The 18,795-nt window shown below is 42.0% G+C and overlaps 1 long non-coding RNA gene across 1 annotated transcript; it reads right to left on the reverse strand.

The window, feature by feature from the left end:
* Positions 1–800: 800 nt before the first annotated feature.
* LOC134808250 (uncharacterized) lies at positions 801–11,978 on the reverse strand. Its single transcript, XR_010150786.1, has 3 exons — positions 11,556–11,978; positions 3,997–4,164; positions 801–2,392 (listed from the first exon to the last, which is right to left on the reverse strand). It is a non-coding gene; the product is annotated as an uncharacterized LOC134808250 (long non-coding RNA).
* Positions 11,979–18,795: the final 6,817 nt, after the last annotated feature.

Genomic DNA, 18,795 nt, shown 5'->3' on the forward strand with positions numbered 1-18,795 from the left:
GACCCATGTTGGAATGGCTGTGGCCAGTTTTCTACAGAGCCACCCTCTATATTGTTCAGTGGGACCTCACATGGCAGAATAAAGACCTATAGTTATAGGTGACAGTTCCAGCAATGCAATTTACTAAATGAGAATGTCATAAATGCTCTAGTGCTAAAGAGATTCATGTTAGGATGCTGAAGGTTGGAGAATAAATTTAAGTGTCATTTGGGGGTAGGCTTGGTGACCAACTAATCTGTTGGCCCAGGGCTCTCCTGTTCCGTGTGTTGAACAGCCCCTCAGTTCCAGGCAAACCTGGACAATTGATCACCCACCCAGCAGACCAGGCTTGGTGATTTATAAGGCTTTTTTCAAACCCTAAAATCCCTTTATTCTGATGCATGTATATATAAGTCCAGTGTTGCTTTCATGAACTCTATAATAGAAAACAATAATGGTGTCATTCACTCGGTCTAGAGGGCAGAGTGATAGACTGGGAAGTGGTGGTTCTACCAGTAAACCACTGTGTGACCTTGGGAGAAATCTGTCCTCTGTGAGTCTTTTTTTTTCCTCAAAGAGAAAAAATTCACAGGAATCTTTTATAAGATTCTTTCCAACTGTACCACTCTATGGCTTTTTCCTATGCATTTGAAGTGTTTCATGCTAGTCTTGAGAAGATGCTCTTGCATACCAATTCTCCATTTACCTGTGTGTTTAAGGACAGGGAGGGTGCAGTGAAGGAGGTGAGGAATGCAAGAGTGTAGAGATAAAAATAAGGTGTAAAAAGGACAGCAAAAAAAAAAAAAAGAAAAGAAAAAAAAGAACATTCAGAGCTTTTATTTCAAGGAATCAGAGGATATATTATACATCTATTCATTTTCTATCACTGAATTCCTTTTGGGGGCATAACAAACAAAACCTCTCCTTCCCCCATTTTAGCTACAGAGAGAAAAAGGAGTTTCTCTAAGGCTACACAGTAAATTAATGACAAAGGTAAGACATAGAGTTTATGTCTCCAGGACTGTACTATTTACCTGCCAGGCTGTGCTGCCTATGAAGTGTCCCTAACTAAAGTACCTGCTCCCTTCTCTTTTCATTTTTGAACCAAAGAGGGAAGCATTATGTCTGATAAAAGAAAACATAGTAGATAGGGAGTAATTTTCAGGCTCCTGCTCTTCTCCCAACTCATTGTCCAACCCTTGGCATTGTTGACAATTTCAGATATGGGTTAAATACAGCAAGGGGAAGTCAATGCTACACCTTAAAAATTAATTGTTCAAGTACTAGGTCATTTCAGAGTAATGCACCGTGAAATTATGTTATTCTCCAGAAGAATTTCCATAAAGTTTAACATGCCATGACACATTCTTTTTCCATTGGAGTTAGTTTTTTAAAAAATACATAAAAAGAGTCTTTGGAGTCCAGGGGTGTGTGTAAACCTTGCTGCAGACAAAGCAGAATGTGTTAGGCAGGGCTTTCAGAGCAGCAGATGCTACAGGATCGCTGCTAAGGGAGACTCCATTACCCAAGCATTGCCTATAAAAGCACCGCCTGGGCTGGTATCTGCGGAGGCAAGCGCGGAAGAAGTCATTAGTCTTGGTGCTTTTTTACTGTTATTCACACTGGGATAATGAGATTATTGGAATATTTTTTTTTCCTAATGAGAATGAGACAGAATACCTTGGTCTCTAAATGATTTAGTCACAGAGGGAACACATTACTCTTCCCTTGATTGCTGTCAAATGCTGGAAAATTGGAATATTATACTCATATTTATCGTGATGGGCAATATTTTTCCTGCCTTCTAGGTGTCAAATGAGCTGGGAAAAATATTTGTCTGAAAAGCAGACTCCTTTACAAGGTTTACGGAAAGGAAGACAAATGAAGATGCAGGATAAGGATCTAGGGGCGGAGGTTAGAAGGATAGGATAATTGGAGGATGGCTTTTCGCTATTTTTTTTTTTCCAACCGTAAAACTATCCCCTTGTTTTGATTTCCTACATTCTTCTCTTCCAGTTAGCTCACCAGTGTTTGGGGCTAATTAGACACTGTTTAGATTCAGAATAGAAGGTTAATTTCAAGGGGAAATGGGTTTGTGTTGGTCTGGAGGTCATTAGTGCAGCTAGTTAATTTGTGTTTCTTGGGAAGGAATAACATTCTGGGGCTGGAGAATTTTTTCGTAGGGGGAAGTAAGAAGGATTTTTCAGTCTTATTCTCAAGAACCTTTCACTTGATACTTGTCAGCCCAAAGTTTATGGGGCCAATACAGACTAATTGGTTGGCCTGGTGCAATGAGTTTCAACACTGGTCATATATGGGTGGCTTCGCAGCCAAGGTGAACAAAGAAATCCCGAGTTCTAACTTCTGCTCCTGCCCCACCACCAAACTTCTTCTCCACGAAGGTCTAAAACATCTGAAAAACAGACAAACAAAAAATTAACAAGTAAAATATTTCATGCTGTCATTACGTGCTGGCTTTCAGAAGGCCATCACCCTGTTTCTACATCACAATAAGAAATGTTAGTGTTCTTGATGTAACAGGTGGAAGAATCTTACAGCATGAGCATTAGTCCTCTGATTTGCAGATACCACTCTTTATTAGATTCATTCAGAGATCTTATAAATAGAGAAATTTCGGCTCACCCTCTGTGGGCTTATTCATCTGTATTTTACAATTTCCCAGAAAATTTTGTTGCAGACTGTCTTCAGTATTTGGGAATGAATGAAATCCAACAGACATGTTATTATAGAAGAGGGCAGGGCTTCTTAGGAAGTAAATTGACTTGTCTAAGACAACACAACTAACAAGTGACAGAGCTGGGACTTGGTCTCATAGCTAAGGGTGGTGGGATTTGCTTGATCCATGCTGGATCCTTGTTCTCTTAATGCCTCAGTGGTCTGGTCTCTTCCTTCCTCCCTTTCCTCATTTAACAGTGTGGCATGTGAATTGTCAGTAATTAATAGTTCTATGGCGTTTGCTGACATCTTCCTTTGTGCCTTCCTGTGAGGCTCTGAGACATAATCCTTACTCTTAAGGAACAATTAGATTTGCAGAAACAAAACACATAGCCATAAACATAAACTATGATGGCTTTTATAGGGAAAGGAGATGCTCTAAATGCTTAGGATAGTTGAGGAGGGGGCCAGATATAGACATAGAAGACAATGTGGAAATGAGATGCATGATGTGGTCAAACTTAACACCTAGAAGCTTCTGGAAGCAGTTTTACATTTCATTGTCAACTTATCTGTCATTGTGTATCACAATGTCTTCTGAGATCAAGGATTGTATCTTCTTGCCATGAATCCCCAGAAAGGTAAAATTCCTTAGTTCCCGGAAAGAGGGCATTCATTTAGCATAGATAAAATTGTCAAAATCCAGCTCCTCCATAAAATTTCCCACCCCTGGCTAAGAACCCCTCCTTTGAAATTCTAAAACCTACCTCTATGGTGAATGTAGTAAAATCTAACTTATAATATTAGTATTTGTGTCTATAATTTAGCCCCAACTGAACTGTATGCAATTTGAAAGCAGAAACCATACATCTTGTTCATTTCTGTATCCCACTGCTGAAGATTACTAGTGGGTCTTGCCTGTAATTGGTGCCTGATCTCTTTGTATTAAATTAATAAAGCAGGCAAAAAGTGCCATGGAAGGGAACCCCCTAATGCAGTGAATGGTTCTCTACTGCACCCTGACATATACCTCCTGTCTCAGTCTGTTTGTGCAGCTATATAACAGGATACCACAAAATAGGTAATTTATAAAGAATGGACATTTATTTCCTCACAGTTTTGGAAGCTGGGAAGTTTAAGATGAGGGTCTGGCATCTGGTTGGTGTCTTCCTTCTGCATTGTCTCACGGTGGAAGGCAGAAGGGTGAGAGAGAGTAAGAGGGGTCAAACCCACTCCCAATATCATAAAATCCCTCCCAACATAATGCATAAATCCATCCATGAGGGCAGAATTAAATTTCAACATGAGTTTTGCAGGGGGCAAACATTTAAAACATTGCACCTCTTTTGTCACTTGCCACTTCTTTCTTTTTCTGCTTTGATGTCTTCCCAAGAGTCATTGCAGGTTCTCAGATAATGTCTTACTTGTCTCTTTTACCTCCTTCTTTGCCTTATTTGTTTTCCTTGCTCAGAGTCACCAACAGGAACATTACTTAGTCCATTAGTGGGTCTATAAGACATAGGAAAAAAAAAAACACAAAGTGTTTTTCTCTACGCTCACACAGTCACTATAACATAGAACACTTTGCCTCTGGTCACCAAAACACATGGGGGTTTTTCCCCACGCACCAACCAAGCAATTCCATAGCAGATACTAGCTGGGTATCCTCCACAATGCAATTCAATTGTGACACTATCTACCTGGAGAAAGTGTCAGATTCCACAGGTTGAAGGCTGAGTCCCACAAGACTACCCCCAATTTCAGATGCTAGTTGCAAGTAGCAGATTGACATTTTATACTTTTGACCCACTTGTTATAAATCAGGGATTCCCATGACCCTTTCTTGTTCAATTAATTTGCTAGAATGGCTCACAGAACTTAGGGAAAAAGTGTACTTACTTTAACCTATTTAATATAAAGGATATTACAAAGGATACAAATAAATAGCCAATGGAAGAAATGTTAGGGTAATATGTGAAGGAAGGGGCTTGAAGCTTCCATGCCTTTTCTGGGGGCACCAGCCTGCAGAAGCCCCCACATGTTCAGCTAGCCAGAAGCTAGCCAAACCAGGTCCTTTGGGGTTTTTATGAAGCATTATTATGCAGGCATGATTGATTAAATTATTGACCATTAGTAATCAACTTAGTCTTCTGCCTCTCTTTCCTGCCAGGAGGTTGGGTGGTGGGGCTAAAAACTCAATCCTCTAATCATGCCTTGGTATTTTGAAAGCTATACAGGGGTTGCCAGCCACCAGTCATCTCATTAGCATACAAAAAATCACTTTTCTTATTCCAGAGATTTCAAGGGTTTTAGGAGGTGTGGGCCAGGAAATGTGGAGAAAGAGGTCCAAATATATATTTCACAATAACATAGTAGGTCAGTGGTCCTTACTGCAGCTGAGGATCATGATTAGGTTTAGGAATCTAGCATCAGTTTGTATCAGAATGCAAATAACTTCCTGGGACGTGAGAGATAGTGTATTCTAGTCATGCTTAGTTAGCTTCAAGATAGCTTGCATCTCATCCCAGTAAAACCACTTATTTATAACATATCAACGTATTGACAAGGTTGAAGAGCAAGATTGTCCTGAGGTGAGATGCAAATTTCAAAGGGGTGAGCACTAATTGTTCCAGTGATTGTTTATTTATTGGCTAGGACATAATTACTCTCTTTGAGGTTACACATCTGCCCCCAGGTTCCTGTGTGCTTGTGCCCTTGGGATCAGGCCCGGGCAGACTGTGGTCACTGAGATTCAAACTCCCAGAGTAATCAGCAAGAGCTTTCTAGAGACCAAGGCCAGGCCTGATCCCTGAGGGATGCATGAGAAGGCTTGGAATCTCATTCTGCTGTGGTGGCTCTCTCTTGATCTTCTTGGAGTAGCAAAAACAGCAATGTGGGCCCAATGGTGTGGCCTAAATGATCACAAAGGTAAATGAGTAAAGGGCTCAGCAGATGAGTAAGGAGCCTTGTCCTGAGAAATTAGCACTGGGCTCTGCATTCAGAAACATGTGATAAGCATTGCCCATTGCACATTGCCTTTATTGTGTAAGGACATGAAGTTCCAGTTTTGCATAGCTAGTGATGAATACCTGAAGGGAATTGCAGACATAGTTTATTTTATTTTTAATTGACAGATGGAATTGTATATATTTATCATGTACATAATCATGCTTTAAAACATATACATTATGGAATGGCTAAATCAAACTAATTAACATAGGCATTATCTCATATAATTGTCATTTCTGTGGCGAGAAGACTAAAAATCTACCCTTTCAGCATTTTTAAAGAATACAATGTGTTTTATTAACAACAGTCATCATTTGGTACACTAGATCTCTTGAACTTCTTCCTCTTATCTAACTGAGATCTTGTAACCTTTGACTAACAGCTCCCAAGCCCTTCCCCAACCACTGCTCCACCCCTGGTAACCACCATTCTATTCTCAACTTCCTGGTAATCACCATTCTAGACACAGGGAAGACTGTCTACCCTCTGAGGGTTCAATATTTGAGTCTATGAAATAAACAGACAGTAGGCAGAGTAACAGGAGAAAAAGTACACAGTAGTTCCAGCTTATCTTTGATTTTTCTTTCTGCAGTTTGTTAACCTCAGTCAAAACATCAAATGGAAAATTCCAGAAATAAACAATTCTTAAGCTTGAAATTGCGTTCCATTCTGAGTAGCATGATGATACCTTGTGCCATCCCACTCTGTCCTGCTAGGGACATGAATCATCCCTTTGTCCAGTGTATTCATACTGTAGATGCTACCTGCCCATTACTGTATGGGAAAAGATATAGAATATATAGGGTTCAATACTCTTCGCAGTTTCTGGCATCCACTGGGGGTCTTGGGATGTATTCCTTGTGGGTAAGGGGGGACTATGATACAAAGGTATTACACGCATGGGGGCATCACATGAAGGAAAAGAGAATACCCCAAATCCCAGTGAGATCTAGAAGAGTATACACCTTCTTTGTAGGAGAGAAGGCATGGGGGATGTAAGCGACTTAGCCTAGTTTAAGTGATTTTTGGAAAAGGTGAATGGAGCCAGGCATAATGGCTCACACTTATAATCCTAGTACTTTGGGAGGTTGAGGTAGGATCGCTTGAGGCCAGGAGTTTGAGACCAGCCTGAGCAACATAGTGAGACCTTATTTCTACAAAAACATTAAACAATCAGCCAGGCATGGTGGTGTGCACCTGTAGTCCCATCTTCTTGGGAGGCTGAGGTGGGAGAATTCTTTGAGCCCAGGAGATGAAGGTTGCAGTGAGTTATGATTGCACCACCACACCGTAGCCTGGACGAAAGAGAGAGACCTTGTCTCTAAAAAAATAAAAAGTAAATAAATAATTAAAGATGAATAGCCCTCCAGAGAAGTAGGTGACAGCCTGTGACAAAGTCTGTCTGGTCCTGGCATCAACCTCCCGGCTCCTCTGCTGTGATCTGAGTTTAATCTTCCTTGGTTGATGAGATTCCCTGGGAGGGCATTCATGACAGTTGTGCTCCTCTTGGAGGATCTGTCTTTAGGTACATTAAGGAAGTTCATAGGAAGCCCCTTTCTGCATTTACTATTCCCAAGTGCCCTCAGTTTTAAGTCTAAAACAATACATTTTGGGGCGGCATTTTCTGAATTCCTTCAAGATCAACTTTTTTAGATTCTGCATATGAGTGAGACCATGCAGTATTTGTATTTCTGTGCCTGGCTTATTTTAAGAGAAGAGAGACAGACCCTTTCATGTTGTTTTATCCTCAGAAAAGGCAAGAGAAGCAAAACTAAAGGCAGGTAGGCTGGCGCCTAGGAAGCAGACCCGAAACCAAGACCTGAAAACCAGACCTGAAACCAGGCCTGGGCCTGCCTGACCTAAGCCCGGGAGTTAAAATTCGGCCCCTGACTTAGCAACTGATGTTATTTATAGATTATAGAAAGACATTGTAAAACTTCCCGGTCTGTTCTGTTTCACTCTGACCACCGGTGCACGCGGCCCCTGTCACGTACCCCCTGCTTGCTCAATCGATCATGACCCTCTCACGCGGACCTCCTTAGAGTTGTGAGCCCTTAAAAGGGACAGGAATTGCTCAATTGGGGAGCTTGGCTCTTGAGACAGGAGTCCTGCCGATGATCCCGGCCAAATAAACCTCTTCCTTCTTTGACTCCGTGTCTGAGGAGTTTTGTCTGCGGCTTGTCGTGCTACAATTTCACATAACAAAATATGTCATAGCAGACTCGTCTGACCTCCATAGATCCAGCTGCAGAGAATAGACCCCAGGTTCTGTTCCTGGGTGGTAAGCAATCATTCACAGGCAGTATGGCTGGGATCACTTTGGACTCCTCCAGAAACCACCACCGTCCTCAGGATCAGGAAGGATGAGACACTTGGACCTTGTCCACCCTGTACAGCCTGAACCCGGGGGGGTCTTCAACATGGAGATGGATAGATAGGTCTGATTTTTCCAGCTGAAGCACACTTGCAAAGGTCAGCACAAAGCCAGAAACCCAGTAGGTTCTACCAGCTGCAGCAGACAGTGCCCTGCAGGAAACTTGGTTTTGGGCCTGGGGTGACTTTTGTTTACACTGTTGTCTTACTTGGCTGGGAGCTCTCCCTGGGAGAGTGAAGAGCTGATGCAGAGAAATGGCCGAGTGCGGGAGAAATGGGTTTCCACCAAAGTGATTTGCTCAATTTTCTTTTTCTGTATATCCTTATACATTTTTAAGGCAGATTTATTGCTAGTAAAAGTGCTGGCTGGACAAAGCTCTCTCATGCTGTGCGCTTGCTTTTTCTTCTCCTGAATGTTTTTAAACCTCTCTAGGTGTTTTGTCTTTTTGACATAGACTGGCAGAGTAGGCATCCTGGATTTCTGGTTCACGGCTGCAGGGGCTTTGCTGGCTTGCTGGCTGCCCAGCCTAGCCAACTCCAGCCCTGCAGGGCCCACTCAGCGGGCGTACAGCACCAGATGGAGAGAGGGAAGGCAGACCCAGCAAGAATCCTCACGAAGAGGAGCTAGCATCCCGGGGAAGAAAAAGATCGTGCAGGACCAGTTGGACAAGAGCCCAGCTCTGAGTAACTCCCTGCATTCAGGGAAAATAAAATCACAAATGAGAACAGCAGGGGGCCAAGGACCAGCTGGAGACAAAAGGGTGTTAGCTTCGGGGTGGGGGCTGTGAGACAAGCAAGGCTCTAGTGAGATATTCCAAAGTCTGGCCTGCCATGGACAGCTGCCATCCGAGCTGCAGGCCTGGAATGTTGTCACAAGCTCAGCGAGCCATCCTGTCTGCCTCAGCCCAGGACCCGGAAAGACTGATGAGACAAGAAAGGCCTTGGGCTTCCTCTTGCCTCCTGCATCTTTTAGCCTTCCCTGAACAACCCTGGCAACTTAGCAGGTAAGGCCAAGATCCCTTCCCTTAGGCAACTGACAGCAAAAGGAGGAAAAAGAGGAGGAGAGGAAAGACAAGGAGGAGGAGAGAAGAGAAGGAGGAAGATAAGATCCTGAAGTTTCCAGACCACATAAGTTTCAGAGCAAAGGCTTCTCCTCACCACCCTCATTCCTGAAACACTAACTCCCCACCAGCAGCTGAAACGGTCTTTCCGGAGGGTTATGAGCTCTCCACATTTCAGAACAGTGAATAGAAATATAAATCAATAGGAAGGGGGTGGCCTCAGCCTGGCTGTCCCTGTCCTGTTGGGCATGCCACTTGCTCTGTCTCATTCTTGATTAGCAAATCATCCCTGCCTGCATTCAGACAGAACTTTTCATCCTGGAAGATCACAGGGCATGTGCCAAGTCAGAGAGCATCTCTCTGCTGCCTAATAAGGCACAACTCAGAAGATTAAAGACTTCTTCCTCCTCCACCCTGCCCAGAAACAAGAGGAACATGAGTCCCATTTAGTTATTTCTGTGCATTAACTGGTGATCAATGCTTGATCTGACTTAAGGCTTTTGAGGCATTTTCCCACCTGGATAAAGATAGGGCTTGAAAAAAGGAAGCCCCAGTGTGTGGAGGGGGTTAGGCTGTCTTAAGCATATAATGCAATATGCATGCACATTCATATTCATTGTGTGTGCATACAAATATATGCATACACATATCTATGTCTATATCTATGTATAAATGAAATGATTATACATTTCAAATATTTGTATAATGCATTATATTACAAAATAAAAGTATATTCATATCTTTTATCACATTTGTTGTGATTCACATGCCAACTTTGCAAGATACATATACCATTAGAACCCTCATTTTTTAGAGGAAATTAAAGTTCAGAGAGGTTGTTAGTTTTTTGTTTGTTTGTTTTGGTTTTTTTTTTTTTTTTTTTTTGCCTTTTTCTGTCTTAAAAATAAAATAAAGTACTAACTTTCTTCCCTAACACTCTCCCTCTTCTAATATATACAGACACTACCCTTTTTGGCCTTTCATACTGTTTTCTTCCTCTGATGCATGTGGCATCTTAATCATTCTAACACCAGGGGTGGAGAAATGGAAAAGGAAACAGCATGACAAAATACTTCTGGGCCATTTTGGAATTAGTGATATTTTTCAGGGGTCATCAATTACCTTACTTAACGGGAGAGCTCACATTATAAAGAGAAATATAATTAGTGGCAAATGTGCTGGGATATATACAGATAGATAGGCCGCCCAAGGAATGGGAGCTCATCAATTTTTCCAGGTTCCATCAGGAGGGCAGTTGTTTGACTGCAAGACTCCATCCAAGTGATTGCAGAGCAAAACCAAGCATGCTCTGAGCGTTGCCAATGCTTGAAGGAAAGAGCAGCTGCTGAAAATCAGCAGGTGTGTGTCTGGTCTACCCTTGATTACCAGGCACTTCGCTGATCCTGCCTGTGTCTCAGTTTCCTCCTCTATAAAAGGGGGCTAAGAAAGCCTATTTATCCTGCTTTTCTTGGGGCTCTTATGAGGCTTAAATAAACTCCATAGATGTGAACTTGCTTTGAAAATTAAAAATCCTATGTGCATGCAAAGGAAGATTAGGAATATTACCATCATTGGGCTGGATCTTCCAGAATGGATAGGATTTGACTCTCTGGAAATATGTGTGGGAATATCAGCTAAAGGGTGCAGCATGAGTAAGGCATTGACCATATACATTCATTCAGCTATAACATAGGATATTTAATCAGAAAAGGAAAATATCATATCCAAAATGTAGGCTGAAGCAAGAACATACATGGAAACTTGGGAGTTTCAGCTTTTTTCCACAGCAAACACTGACTAGTCCAAGCAGGGAATAGTACGATCCAGGCAGTTTTGCAGGAAGACAAAGCTGGAGGTATAAGGTAGAAGGCATTTGTCAGGGGGGATTAGTTAGGAAGCTAAAGTAAGAAACAAGGGACACCTACCCAGGGGCATCAGATGTGAAGAAAAGAAGCATTGTGGGAGAAATGCTGGGCAGAACTAGCAGGAGTGGGAGATAAGGGGAGAAGAGAAGAATCGAAGATTACTTCAATAATAGGAGTCTGGGCACCTGGGAGGATGGCCAGTCATTGACAAGAGTGCAGCTTGAGGGGCATGTTGGGGTGCAAATAGGGAGCATAATAAATGTGATACTGATTTGAAGGTGCTGATAGAACCAACTGCTGAAACTGCTGCAAATACAGTCAAAATTGCCAGGATAGAGCTCAGAAGATGGGTCAAGGCATTTTGAAATCATTAAGAAACGGGAAAAGCCGGGAGGGAATGAGAAGAGACAGGAGAATTGAAGGAAGATTTTCAGGAAGTTTATCAGAAGGTGAGGCAGATGCCTGGACTTAACTTGCTTGCTGAATTTTCTGCTTTCCTTCAAAACTTTTTACCTTTCTCCCAAGATAAGAAGGAGTAAAGGAGGATAAGGGGGGAAATGGTATTATCTCCTTCTGCGAGGAAGCAACTTACTGTGCACAGAAGTTCCCAGAGTGTTTACTCATCCTGGTCCAATTCCTCCGTGGTACGTGGCACAGGGGCCTGGGGGTCAGGGCTGGTGGTTCTGTCCAGCCCACTAATGCCACGGTCAGTCACTCTGGCCTTGGGGAAATCTAGGAGATTACTCTGTAGCTAATTAGGAATCGCTCTTGAGGATCAATACGATAGTTTTGATTTCCTGTGACCACAGCCAGAAAATTAGCTCTTCTCTGAGAGTATGGATGGTCTGTGTGGCTGCTTTGCTAATAGAAAGCTACATTTTTCTTGACTAGAGTGTTTTTCAAATCAGCAGCTTCTAGATATGGTGGAGCCATCAGCTTGCACCTGTCTTCCCTGAAACACAGTCACAGGCTCGACACTGCCATAGGAGGAAGGAAACTAATTGAACCAACAGATGGGAAACTACAGACACACGGCTTTTCATTTCGTGGCTAAAAACTCCACCCCTGATTTACGATGCCAAAAATGGCATCTTGGCTTCGGTATTTCCCAGTGCCTGGGTCTTATTTTCATTGCATTGTTTATGTCTGTGCATGTGCACGAGTGCTTATTTTTGAAATCTCAGACACGTTTTACAGGAAGAGTATTGGTATTTCAGAAGTCATTGATGTTTTGGGTTATTGTATACTAGGGATGTGGGTCATTGCTGAACAACCTGATATAAACATCATCAAGCTTGCAAACCTGTTTTCAAGTGTGATGTTCTAAAGTAATATTTATAGCAAAATTATGACCTCAAGGCATCTAAATGTGATCCATTTTTAAATCTCATTTTTTCCCTCTGAATCCTTCAATCTAATTAGGCTCACATCAGTATATTATTACGGGGAGTAATCATTCCTTTCTTCTAATAACATTCATGGATAATTTTATTTCTCATTTCCAGCCTCCTACTCCTGTGGTGTAATTAGTGTCGTTGGCACCTCGTGATGCTCAGAATGAGTTGCAGCTGCTAATTGCTAATTGAAAAATTAGAAACTCAGTTAGAAAAAGGATCTAATTAAAATGAAATTAGATAAAATCCCTTCAAACCAGCTCTCCCCTCTCTCACTTTTCTTTGTTTTTCTTTTCCCCTTCTGCCTTCTTTTTTTTTTTTCCTGCAGAACGATTAGCACTTGCAAAATATGTGTAATTGCTGAAAGCAAAATACCTTTCCCTAGTGGGCTATACAATGGCCTTTAAGAGGGAATTAGGGAGAGGTTTATAAAAATTGAATTAAACTTCAGAACGTGTGCTTTCTTTCTACTCCTGATCTATCCAGAAGTATGAATTTGACCTTATCAATAAGATCTCCAGGCTGTCTAGGAAGGACAAATGTACGGTCAGCCCTGTGTGTTTTTTTCTGTGTGTTTGGAAGAGTTGTTGCCAGCCTCATGATTGTGAGCGGTAGGGATCCACTCGCTTTCTTGCTGCAAATCCATTCCCATCGTCTTATCTATTGCATCATCTCACCTGACAAATAATTATCTAGTAAATGCTCACCCTCTAGGAGATTCAAGTATAAACCAAGGCTGCTTCTGCCTCCAACGTACTTACAACCTATTGAGAAGTCTAGACAGATAAGCATGAGAACAGACTAAGAGAATATATAATCAAATGCAAAATAGCATTTCAGATATGTGTGATATTTAGGTCAAGTCTTCAAATGTTTTTGAGCCCCTCCTTAATGTATGCCAAGCACTGTACTAGAGCCTGGCCATAAAAAATACACACTACAGGCCAGGTGCAGTGGCTCACGCCTGTAATCCCAGTGCTTTGGGAGGCTTAGGTGGGCAGATCACCTGAGGTCAGGAGTTCGAGACCAGCCTGGCCAACATGGCAAAACCCTGTCTCTACTAAAAAAACAAAAAACAAAAAACAAAAAACACACAAAAATTAGCCAGGTGTGGTAGCAGGTGCCTGTAAATCCCAGCTACTCAGGAGGCTGAGGTAGGGAAAATTGCTTGAACCTGGGAGGCAGAGGTTGTAGTGAGCTGAGATCACACCACTGCACTCCAGCCGGGGCAACAGAGGGATACTCCATCTCAAAAAACAAAACAAAACCAAAAAATCACAACAACAAAAACATGCTACATTGCTCCTACTCTCAAAGTTTATATCTGGATAGATGTGAATAAGTGATTTATAACATTGTATGATGAAGGCAATGATAACAAATGCAGAAGCTGCCAAATTAATGCAGAAATATGGGTAATGAGTTTTGGTAGGCCAGAGGGAGAGGACTTCAGGGGATGCTTTATGTAGAGGAGGTGACACCACTTACAAGAAGTTCAGGATGAGTAAGAGTTCACCAGTTGACACGCATTTTAGACGAAGAAACCAGTTCCAAAAATCAGACACAAAAAGCAGTATAGTAACTTTTGGAACTGTAAGTGATTTGGCATTTCTGATGCCTAAATCGGAAGGTGTGTGGCAGGAGATGAGCCTGGGGAAGTGAATGGAGGCTGGATTACAAAGAATCTTGTGTGCTTTTGAAGTTTAAAAGGGTGAGAGGTGGGTGAGACTCTTCGAGGGAAAGTTTCTTAGACAATATGGAATTTAGATGATAGTAGGAGGGGATTTTGTGGGGTGAGAGAAATATTCTAGATAAAGCAACAAAAAAGTACCACATTGAGTGGCCCAGCTTGACTACAACAGAGGGAGAATTTAGTAATACATAGAGAAACATAAAATGAGTTCAGATTATGATTAAAATCAGGTAAGGACATTTATTTTAAAAAACGATATAAATAGTCACTTTCATTGCACACCTTTTTTTGTAGATATAAATGGATGCTTTTTAAGATGTGGAAACCGAGGCTCAGGAGGCTTCAATAATTTATTCAAGGTCACAGAGCTAATTTGTGATTTAGAGGGATTTCAACACAAGTCTATCTTGCTCCCAAAGCTCTTCCCTCCACACTCCACCAACATGCTGCCTCAGGCCCCCAACTCATTTTCGTGTTCATTGCCCCATCATCTGCTCTCTGCACATTCTAAAGGAGGCAACTTATGCTCCGCACAGTTGGCAAATGCACTCTTCCTTGGTCCATGGCAGACAGAGGAAATAGAGCCTGCTTTCTTTTGGCTTGCCAGTTCTTCTCGGTTCAGCAATAGAGGCAGCCTCTACCAATTGATCTGTGAACTGGCAGTTAGGGGAAGCCATTCTATTTGTTAAGAATTCTCAGTCAACCAAAAGCACAGAGATGAATGAGAAAAAGTGGCAGACTAATGGGCTAAGGGAGTACTTCCCTGCGTGTGCTGTGAAAGGACAGAGCCGGAAACACTAATACCAGAAATTCATTCACCAATAATCTAATGTGTCTGGAAAGTGCCAGTGATTGATTTTCTGCTTTAGGAGTGACTACCTAAACAACTCTGAAAACATATGTATTAATGTTGTTTCTCATGACTTATACCGATCCAAAAAGATAATGGAATGGCAATTTTAAATATTCTTTGCCTTCAAGAAGTTCTTCTTTATTGCTAACCTACATTTTTCATGCTGCAATTTAGTTGACTTTCCTCTAGTTTATTACCACGAAACCCAATGCTTTAAACAAACCTACATCTTCCAGAATAATTAAACTGCTCCCTTTTTCTCATGACTCAACATTCTACATAGAGCTAAGGTGAACTGGTGAGATGGTAAAATATGTGAACGTTGAATCAAACTACCTGGATTCAAACCCTAACTCTTCCGTGTAATTATGCAAGTCCGTAAACCTCTTAATGATAATGATGATGATGATGAAAATGATAGCATTTATAGGATTTGGGTATATTACATGAAGTAGTATGTTGGGTGCTCAGCACACATTTAACATGAACTGTGTTCAGTAAATGTTAGCTATTATTACTGTTATTGGGAAAAAAGAGTAAGAAGAAAACTAAGGTGGAGAGATAGGGAGGAAAGAGATAGCCAGCCCTATTTATAGGCTGTGCCTGGCAGAGATGAAACCCTCTATGTTTATGGCTTGGGCATCAAGCAGACACCGGAATGGCACCAATTCTTCACCTGATTTGCCGCATGCCAGTTTCAGCCCTCTAAGCTACATGAGGCCTATGCTATTTTGATGAAATGAGATGTCCTAAAGCATACTGAGATAGGAAAGGACACACTGGCACTCTCTTGTTTGCTACTTCTGGAACATGACTGAACAGTAAGGAAAAAGGATTGGGAACTGCTCAAGAGAATCAGCTTAAATTCAGTTTTCGGAATCAGTGGCAGCTCTTCGGTGGCAGAGGCTTGTCCTCTCAAGCTTCTCCATTCTGGTGGATCTCCTGGTTCTCCTTTACCCTGGGCCTCTCCTGTGAAGTTCTCTGGAAGCTTTTTCCTCCTCCTAGAGCCTGATAACTGGTTAATATGTAAGTAAAAACTATGGGAAATTTAAGTGAAATTACTGCCTACTGGGAAGGAAAGTTAAGGGCAAATTTTCTACTTATGCCAATTTACTCTGAGAGGCTTATTTTAAAAACAGGCCCCTAAGGCTAGTCAAGGGGAGCATTTGTGGATTACAAGTAATAACACCCTTGAAATTCAGTAGCCATCAGCCCAGGTCTCAGGAAATAGATTGGGTAACTCGCCCCTTTGTTAAGCCATTACCCTCTTCAGCACATATTTCTCTTTTCCTCTTACACAAAGCACCACTGCACATCAACAAAAAATATTTCAGCATAATATACCAGTGGAGAAGCATTTCTCCCACTTTGCCCTAAACTCTCTACCCACTTAAATATATATCAGGAAAACTCTCTAGTTGCTCAGGCTGTATACTCTAAAGGAGAAAATGAGTAATTGCCCTTGAAGAAAGACAGTATATGAGGCACATCCATATTCAAGGCTTGATCCTGTTGGACAGGTCAGTTCTTCTGGGTTTCAACTCACTTCCAACCCAACATATCCTATGAACTGCAGCCAAGATAGCAAAGCTATTGTTATTCTGTGTCATAGTGAAGGGATTTTCAAAGAAAGGTGACTTTGAAGGATTCAAGGTGAAAGTCACTATCAGTTGGCAGAGCTGGTTGTTTGCAGAGAGTGAATTCACTAGGGGATATAAGAAGGACTGGGGGCTTTAAGTCCTTGATATGGCTAAGCTTCCCATCTCAGAGAAACAGGTCGTCCTGCTAATTATCTGTCATGTCACCCTGGCTCTCCATAGAGACAGATAATTTTCTTCACTGAGTTTTCAAATCCATTTATAGTTGTGGAAAACTCTTCCCACCCTGTCTTTCAGAGAGTCTAGGTGGAAACATGAGTAAAGGTGGTGACCACTGAAACATTTTTCTTCAAGGACCTTTGAGTTTGTTAATATCGTTGCAGGAAGGCAAATGCTCTCAGTCCCAACAGCACCTTACAGTGAATAGATGCTGTGTTATGGTTTCTAATCTCCTGGGCAGGGGGCCAGGGATGGCAGGGATGAAAATAGTGTTAAGGGAAAACTTACATAAGGGGAATAATAGACATTTGGAAATATGTTATCCATAGGACTTGGACAGTCTGGCCTAAAGGGTTATGGTACTAACATCAAATACTCTACTAAAGCCAGATTTTGTCATGTGCAAACATTTTGAATCATAATGCATAGTGTAGAAGTTGTCACGGAGGAATCATAGTAAAAGGAAATACAGAGGAATGTCACCAAGAGAGGCCTGGCTTCTAAAAGGCTTAATAAGACTGCTGAATTCATTAAGGTTTGGAGACCATCCCTCAGCTTTACAGGTTCAGAGACTCAATTTTATCTGTATCCTAGAGTTCACCAGGGAGACTGATACTCACCATCAATAATAACATCAAAGTGTTCAATACAGCTGCACCTATTACATGTCCTTTATATTACAGGATGGCAGCCTCCAGTGTTTGGAAGAGAGTGAGCCCTTGGGGAAATGAACTATGTATAATTTATCTTTGAAGCTTCAGTGTCTAGCCCATTCCCTGGTCCCTAAAACATTTTACTGGATGGTAAATGACTGCTAAATTTTCTTGAATGGTTAGCTGGCTGGCTGGGCTGGGTAGATGAGTGAGTAGACAGGTGGAGCGTACATGGGTGGAAAGATAAGAAGCAGGCAGAAGAGAAAAAGAGAAAGGGAAAAGAATACAGTGACAGTACTAGCTGACATTTATTGGACAATACTATGTGCCCAGCACTGTGCTAAATACATGCTTTAATCACTAAGCTCTCACAGCAAACCCAGGAGAATGGTGAGGTTGTATTTTCCCTTGTATAGATGAGGAATCTGAGATTTAGAGGAAAGTAACATGCCCAAGGACACCCAGCTAGTAAATGGTAAAGTCAGAATAAATTTACAAGAGACTAACATTTTTATTAGCACACAATTTTTTAATTTTTTTTTTTTTTGAGAGATGGAATCTCGCTCAGTCACCCAGGCTGGAGTGCAGTGGTGCAATCTCTGCTCACTGAAACCTCCAACGCCCAGGCTTAAACAATTCTCCTGCCTCAGCCTCCTTAGTGGCTGGGATTATGGGTGTGTGCCACCACGCCTGGCTAATTTTTGTATTTTTAGTAGAGAGGGGGTTCCACCATATTGGCCACGCTGGTCTTGAACTCCTGACCTTAGGTGATCTGCCTGCCTTGACCTCCCAAAGTGCTGGAATTCCAGGTGTGAGCCACCGCGCCCAGCCTAGCGCACAATTTCAGCTAGAACTTCCAAGGTGACACTACACTTGCATTTTCTGGCCAACATAATTTCTTCCTCTAGATAAGCTACATGAGAAGCCAACTAGTAATTAGGAGGGTTCTTGTGGAGCTTAGCCTCAGGAGGAAGTGTCTGTGGGTCTTCCAGGTTTAATATTGCCCAGCGCCTCCCTACATAGGGGTCCACCTGCCAGATGCCTCAAACCCCCATTAACCCTTCAGAGCGCTTTCTCCGCTGAGCAGTACTCAGATGGACGGCTCTGTTTCCCTGTGTTCTATATTTTCATTGCTCATCTTTTAAATGGACACTATCCAGGAAATTAGACTCCCTTTCAGACCATTTTAAAGATTTATACTCTGATACACTTTGTGTGAAATTAATCATTTTCAACAGCTATTCTTGTTTCCCTCATTTTTCAATTCCTGGGGCATGCCTCAGTGTCATCTAAAGTTAGCCCTAGGTAGGTGGCAGGGGTGGGGAAGGCAAGTAGCCTACTCAGCTGGATGGGGCCAAGTCTCCTGATCCCTGCCTGGTGCTTTCTCACTGTATTACACTCAATGGTTGAGTGGATTAATAG

The sequence above is a fragment of the Pan troglodytes genome, chromosome 1, assembly GCF_028858775.2.
Source record: "Pan troglodytes isolate AG18354 chromosome 1, NHGRI_mPanTro3-v2.0_pri, whole genome shotgun sequence".
NCBI lineage: Eukaryota > Metazoa > Chordata > Mammalia > Primates > Hominidae > Pan > Pan troglodytes.